Genomic DNA, 6,000 nt, shown 5'->3' on the forward strand with positions numbered 1-6,000 from the left:
CGGGACTCTTTGCTGTGATAGTTTTTGCTGTCTCCAGTCCTGTACTCTGGAGGACTAACTATCGCCACCTATCTTGACAGACTCCTCCTCACCCTCTAATCAATGACCATGCACAAAATATACATTTGTCAAAGTCATTTGTCAAAGACTTTCTGCTTATACCAATATTTCTGCTTATACCAGTTGGAAAAATAAGTGCTTAAAATGAGCATATTTCAGTCAATTTAAAATAAACTTCATCTTCATGGTATGAAAGAAAGTAATTGTAGAGTACATTTCTTTTGTTGCATTTTAAAAATGTAGTTCTAAGTATCTATTATGTTAGACAGCATTCTGTGAAACACCTGCTTTCTTCTCTCCAGAGAAGTTCAAAGAGTGAACTTGGACAGAATCAGTCATAAAATCAATTGCCAGCAGGGTGATATAGGACCTTAACAATGCTGGTAAAAAGTACAGGCAAGTGAAGATAGTATATGCACAAGGATAGCCAAGGAACTGATTCCCCGACCCCCCCTTTACTCTTTGGTGTATGGAGAAGGCTTCCAACATTCTCTTGCCTGGCTGTGTTTATAGAGGGGCTGTGTGGTGTTCTTGCTGGTCTGGTTTTCTCTTGCATTTTCTTGTTAGGACTTCTGGAAAAGAGAGCTTTCCTCGGTTGTTCAGAGCGGGGCAGAAACCCAACATTCTTTCAGAGCTGTCCAAGGTGAGAGGGGTGTGGAAGAACAAGAACATGGGTGCTCAGCATGAATCTGCTCCATGTCACATTGGAGCTCGCCATGGGAACTGAGTCTCCTATCATATCCTGGTTTTCCAGTTGACGAAACACGGAGTGAATGAAGGGTGCTTCTGATGAGGTCTTAGAAGTCATCAAAACATCAAGGAAGATGTGTCTCAGGTTTTGGCTCAACATTCCTGATTATCTGGATGTTTAAAACATTGGATGTTTGAAAGATTATTTTATAAAGAAAATGGTGACAAAGGAAAAGAAAACATTTTTTTCCTGCAGAGATTCCCTAAGGGATGTGCACGTGGCTCTGCTCCTCCAGGCTGGATTGCTCTGTGGTAAGTAGAGATAGCATGAGATGGAATGGCAGATGCAGTGTGTCCAGGTACTAGGAGGAGCTAGGACACTGGCATCATTTATCTGTACGGCTCACTTCCTCATTTTACCCTTCTGTAATCACACTGAACAACTAGGTACTCACATTTAAGTGCCGTCTTAGGACTTGGCCAAATTAAAAAAATATAAATTTCCCATCCAGGAACCAAGACATTAAATTGCTAATACCAGATGACGCAAATTTCCATGGGCTTCTATATTGGGTAAGTTTTTATGGATCCCTGACTGGCATTCTTTGGCACAGCTGCATTTCATGTGAATCAAGCTGTGATGCCTGTGCTACTCTCCAAGGGTATTCAAACTGCTGTTCGTTGCGTAGCTCTCTCAGGCCCCAGTTTTTGGGTCCTCTATCTTGGAGACACTGTTTTGCCTGTTGAGTTGAATGATCAAGATGGACTTTTCTGACTTTCTAGATTCACCTCATATGCTGTTTGATCTTTATTACTTGCAATATGAAGCCATACTTTATTTTACCACTTAAAATGTAGCCATAGGAATAGATCAGATTTTAGTCCTGATGTTAATCTAGACTTCTCCATAGAGGCAGAATTTTTTCTTCATGGGAACTCCTGCAAATTTTCACAGTTATATTTTTATGCATAATTTTAAAACCCTGAACTTTGAGTTAATGGCTACTCCAGTTATTTCTAGTAAGGAAGATAATGATTACAGTAAACTATAGGCTGAAAAAAAGTTCATTTTAAGGTGAAACCTTGGATATTACCTGAGTTCTAAAGTGACCTATTTAAGACTTGGTCTTCAAACTGATGTGTCTAAATTTAATATTATAGTAAACTAGCTATTCCAAAACATGGCCAGGGAATGGATATTTGAGTTAAACAAACTTGGCTCTGGAAGGGGCCATGTAGCACGAATGGTATAATTTTGTGTAGAAGAAAATAATGTATACTTCATTCTAAATCTATGTTAAAAATAATTTAAACCTTCTTTAATTTATAAAATGTTTTTGGAATTTTGCAATGCTTAACAGTTATTAGGCACAATAATTACTATATTGAATTATAGGGAATGTATATGGAATGTATCTTGAAAGACTTGAGTATTTCTCTATTTAAATATTTGGGTATTTGTACAAGGCAGTGATGTATAGTGAGAGTCTTCCTTTTTTCCTTCCTTCCTTCCTTCCTTCCTTCCTTCCTTCCTTCCTCCCTTCCTTCCTCCCTCCTTCTCTTCCTCTCTCCCTTTCTTCCTTCCTCTATCCCTCTCCTCTCATACCCTATCCCACTTTTCTCTCCCCTCCCCTCCCCTCCCCTCCCCTCCCCTCCCCTCCCCTCCCCTCCCCTCCCTCCTCTTCTCTTCTCTTCTCTTCTCTTCTCTTCTCTTCTCTTCTCGTCCCGTCCCGTCCCTTCCCTTCTCTTCTCTTCTCTTCTCTCCTCCATTCCTTTCAGAAATATCAACCAAATGCCCTCTCTGAGCCAAGCATTATGTTGTGGAGATACACAACTGAGACATGTAAGTCAGTTACTATCTGCTTTGTCTCTTAAACTTAGAACATAAAAAGTAATTCTTTATTCCTTTTGTTTTGCTCAGCTTATACAGCTGTCAGAATGCTTGCTGACTCTACCTCCAAAATATATAACCCGGATCTGTTACACCAATCAACTGCCATACCTATCCACCTTAGGGCCATGCCATCATCACTTTCACCTCATCTATTACAATTGTCACCTAGCTGGCCTCCTGGCATACACAGTTACCTTCCTTATCATTTATCTTCTAGTAGCCAAAGTGCTGTTTAAAAATATAAATCCTATCGTGTCGTCTCCCTGCTTTTTGTAACCGTCCAGTAACTTCCAATGCTTTGCATTTGATGATGAGTTCCTAATTCTTTCCTTTGTCCTTACATGGCGTGACCCCTTCCTACCTCCCTGGTCCCTTGCTGGTAACTCCCTCTCTTGCACACTACTCTCCTGTGATACTCATGCCCTCTTTGATCTTCAGAAAGCTTGTGCCTGCCTCAGAGTCCTTGCCCTTGATTTTTCCTCTGCCCAGAGTGGTCTTTTCCTCATTGCTATGGCAGGTTTCATTTCTTCATTCATGCCTTAGCTCAGATGCTAGCTTTCTAGAGAAAACTTCCATCACCTGGCTCCAGTCTTCGTCACTCTCTATCACATTGCCTTACTTTATTATTCTCATGACACTACTGCTAACAAAAATTACTTTATTAATTTATTTGTTTGCACAGTTATTATTTATGTTTCCCACTAGAATGCAATCTCTATGACAGCTGGTCGTTTTCTGTTTTGTTCGTGACTGCATCCTTATTCGTGACTGTATCCCCAATGCTGAGACCAGAGTTTAGCATATTCCAGTAGCTAGTTTCTTACTTTTCTTTCATAAATCTGATGAAGGCTGATGGCTTCTATTTAAAAAACTTATATTAGTCCTTTTACAAAATTTAAGTCTAATATAACAAGGATGTATCAGTCTGCTTGGGCTGCCGTAACAAAGTGTCACAGACTGGGAGGCTAGAAGTTCAAGATCAAGGTGCTGTCAAGGTTGGTTTTTCATGAGGCATCTCTTTCTGGCTTGTAGATAATTGCCTTCTCCCTTTGTTTTCATGTGGTTTCTCTTCTCTGTGCACACTCAGGGGGACAGAGAGAGGGAGGGATAGGGATGGATCTATCTGATATCTCTCTTCTTACAAGAACACTAATCCTATTGGATTGGGGACCCTTCCTTATGACCTTATTTAACCTCAATTACCTCCTAAAGGCCCTATCTCCAAACACAATCACATTGGGGGTTAGGACTTCAAAATATAAATTGAGAGATGAGGACACAATTCAGTGCATAACAAAGGATGACGAGAAAAGTCCTTTTATTTTGGTTGTCTAAACTATAATGAATTTGTACAATTCTACACAGGAACAATCTGAGAAATTGGCATGTATATTTTGGCCAAAGTATTGTTTGACTTGTAGTTAGTATATCTCAGTGCATGTTATGGCACAAATTGTATATTTTAATGGGATATTTTAGTGAGCTTCTCCTTGATATGCACAGTGGGGCATAAACATGCTGATAATTTAAATTGTGATTTTTTTATTTTTATTTTGCAGAAGGGTTTGGCTAGGTAGCATGCTTAATTGTATGGAGCTCTTCTTCTCAGGAGTTTGCCTTCCAAAACTCCTTGAAGCTTCATGCTTTCAATGAGCATTAATATTATGATATGCAAAAATTTACCATGGGCCAAGCTTAATTCCATAAAAGCCAAATAGAAGGCTTCAAAGAAAGAAAGAAAACAAATTACGAAAAATCTCTTTTTCTAGTCTTCTCTCTTCCTTCTCACCATGTTTTCTCTTTCTCCTCATGCTTTCTTTAGAAGGAAATCTTGGGTGAGATATGATTTCCTTAATTCACTTTATTGCCTATTTCCCTAGGCATGAATATTTAGGAGATACCTAAGGATGGTTTCTAGGTAGTGACAGAAATGGAAATTATTTACCCTGGGAACTCTGCATGTATCCTTGTTAACTCATTTGCATACTGTTAAATGAATAACATATTGGTGGGACCAGAAGACTTGGAAGCTCTCTATCATTGACACTCCATTTTTATACTCGGTTTTTAGGGTAACGATCTTGCTTGTTTACCTAAGTTGCAAGATACCCCATATCTTATACAAATGGGAAAATTAATTGGGCAGATTCATGCATGAATTAAGTTGTTGCCTTGTTTTGTATTCTTTCAGGAATCTCAGGTGAAATAAATGGGCTTGCATTGATAATGAGGAGTTTCAGTGGCTGAAATTTAAATTTCTTATTGAATGATTCAGTTTTCAGTGGCTACATCATTCAATAATAAATTTAAAACATTACATAAATATGGTGTGATTATTATGTGCACATGATAAAACCCAGTACGTTTTTAGAATAAGTCAAATCCAGATAAAATTGGAGGGGTGTTGCTTAACCACTGAGAAACTGCTAGAGCATTTGATTGTAGATTGGAAATTCTGAAAACCTTCACACAGACTATGATAAACTGGCTGCTCTACTGTAAATGAGGTAATGTGGGGCAAACACTTGATGTTATTTTCAAATCTAACCTAAGAAGCTATACAAATATTGAGGTGTGTAGAGGAATTATCATATGCATATCTAGAGGCGTATAACTAAATTTGGTACTGAAAGTGATTTGGCTGGGATGCGGTAAAAATGTTCACCAGGTTTGAATTTTTTTAGGAACCTGAAGAAAGATAGACCTCATGTTTTATGAGATCTAATCCATTTATTTGGGGGTGCATCTGAATGAATGAGCATCTTATTTAACTGGGCAATCCTGTGTATTCCAGCTGCAGATGAAGAGATTGCTTCGCTTCAAACCTCCTGACTGCCATGGAACCATCTGGCACATGCACGTGTGTGGGTAGGTGAGACTCTGGCTAACACTAAAGTCTTCAGCTGGCATAAGTTGTTTCTTATTTACCACTTCATACCACATCTGAGTACAGAGGCAGAATTAAAACTCATCATGAGTCCCTTCCAGCCACCTTAAAGCTCATTCTTTTCTAATTTTTAACTTACAGGAAGCTATCCATTCTCAGATAAAATAGTTGGAATAGAAAAAAACTAGCAATTACAGTTGAGGACATCTAAACTGGGCAAGATTTTATGATCATTTAATGCACACTTAGAGGTTTATCCCCAATTATTGCTTTTAATCAAGGGGAAAAAGGTTTGCATGTTTTTCCCCTAGGTGCTACTTTGAGTAATATTCATATGTTATGTGAAATGATTATGCTAAATGTATGTGAGAACTTGAGTCTTGGTGTGGATATATATTGAGTCTATGGGACCCAAAAGAGAACAACAGGATGAAGGTAGCAAAGTCAAGGGATTGTGAAAAAATGAAGA

General features: G+C 38.6%; 1 long non-coding RNA gene across 1 annotated transcript in view; it reads left to right on the plus strand.

The window, feature by feature from the left end:
• The window catches only part of LOC105740232, a 154,619-nt gene extending 149,103 nt beyond the window's left edge, over positions 1–5,516 (plus strand). Inside the window, exon 6 of the long non-coding RNA XR_001116252.1 lies at positions 5,439–5,516. This is a non-coding gene — a long non-coding RNA (uncharacterized LOC105740232). The remainder of the gene's footprint in view (positions 1–5,438) is intronic.
• The last annotated feature ends 484 nt before the right edge of the window (positions 5,517–6,000 follow it).

The sequence above is a fragment of the Nomascus leucogenys genome, chromosome 8 (assembly GCF_006542625.1).
Source record: "Nomascus leucogenys isolate Asia chromosome 8, Asia_NLE_v1, whole genome shotgun sequence".
Taxonomy (NCBI): Eukaryota; Metazoa; Chordata; class Mammalia; order Primates; family Hylobatidae; genus Nomascus; species Nomascus leucogenys.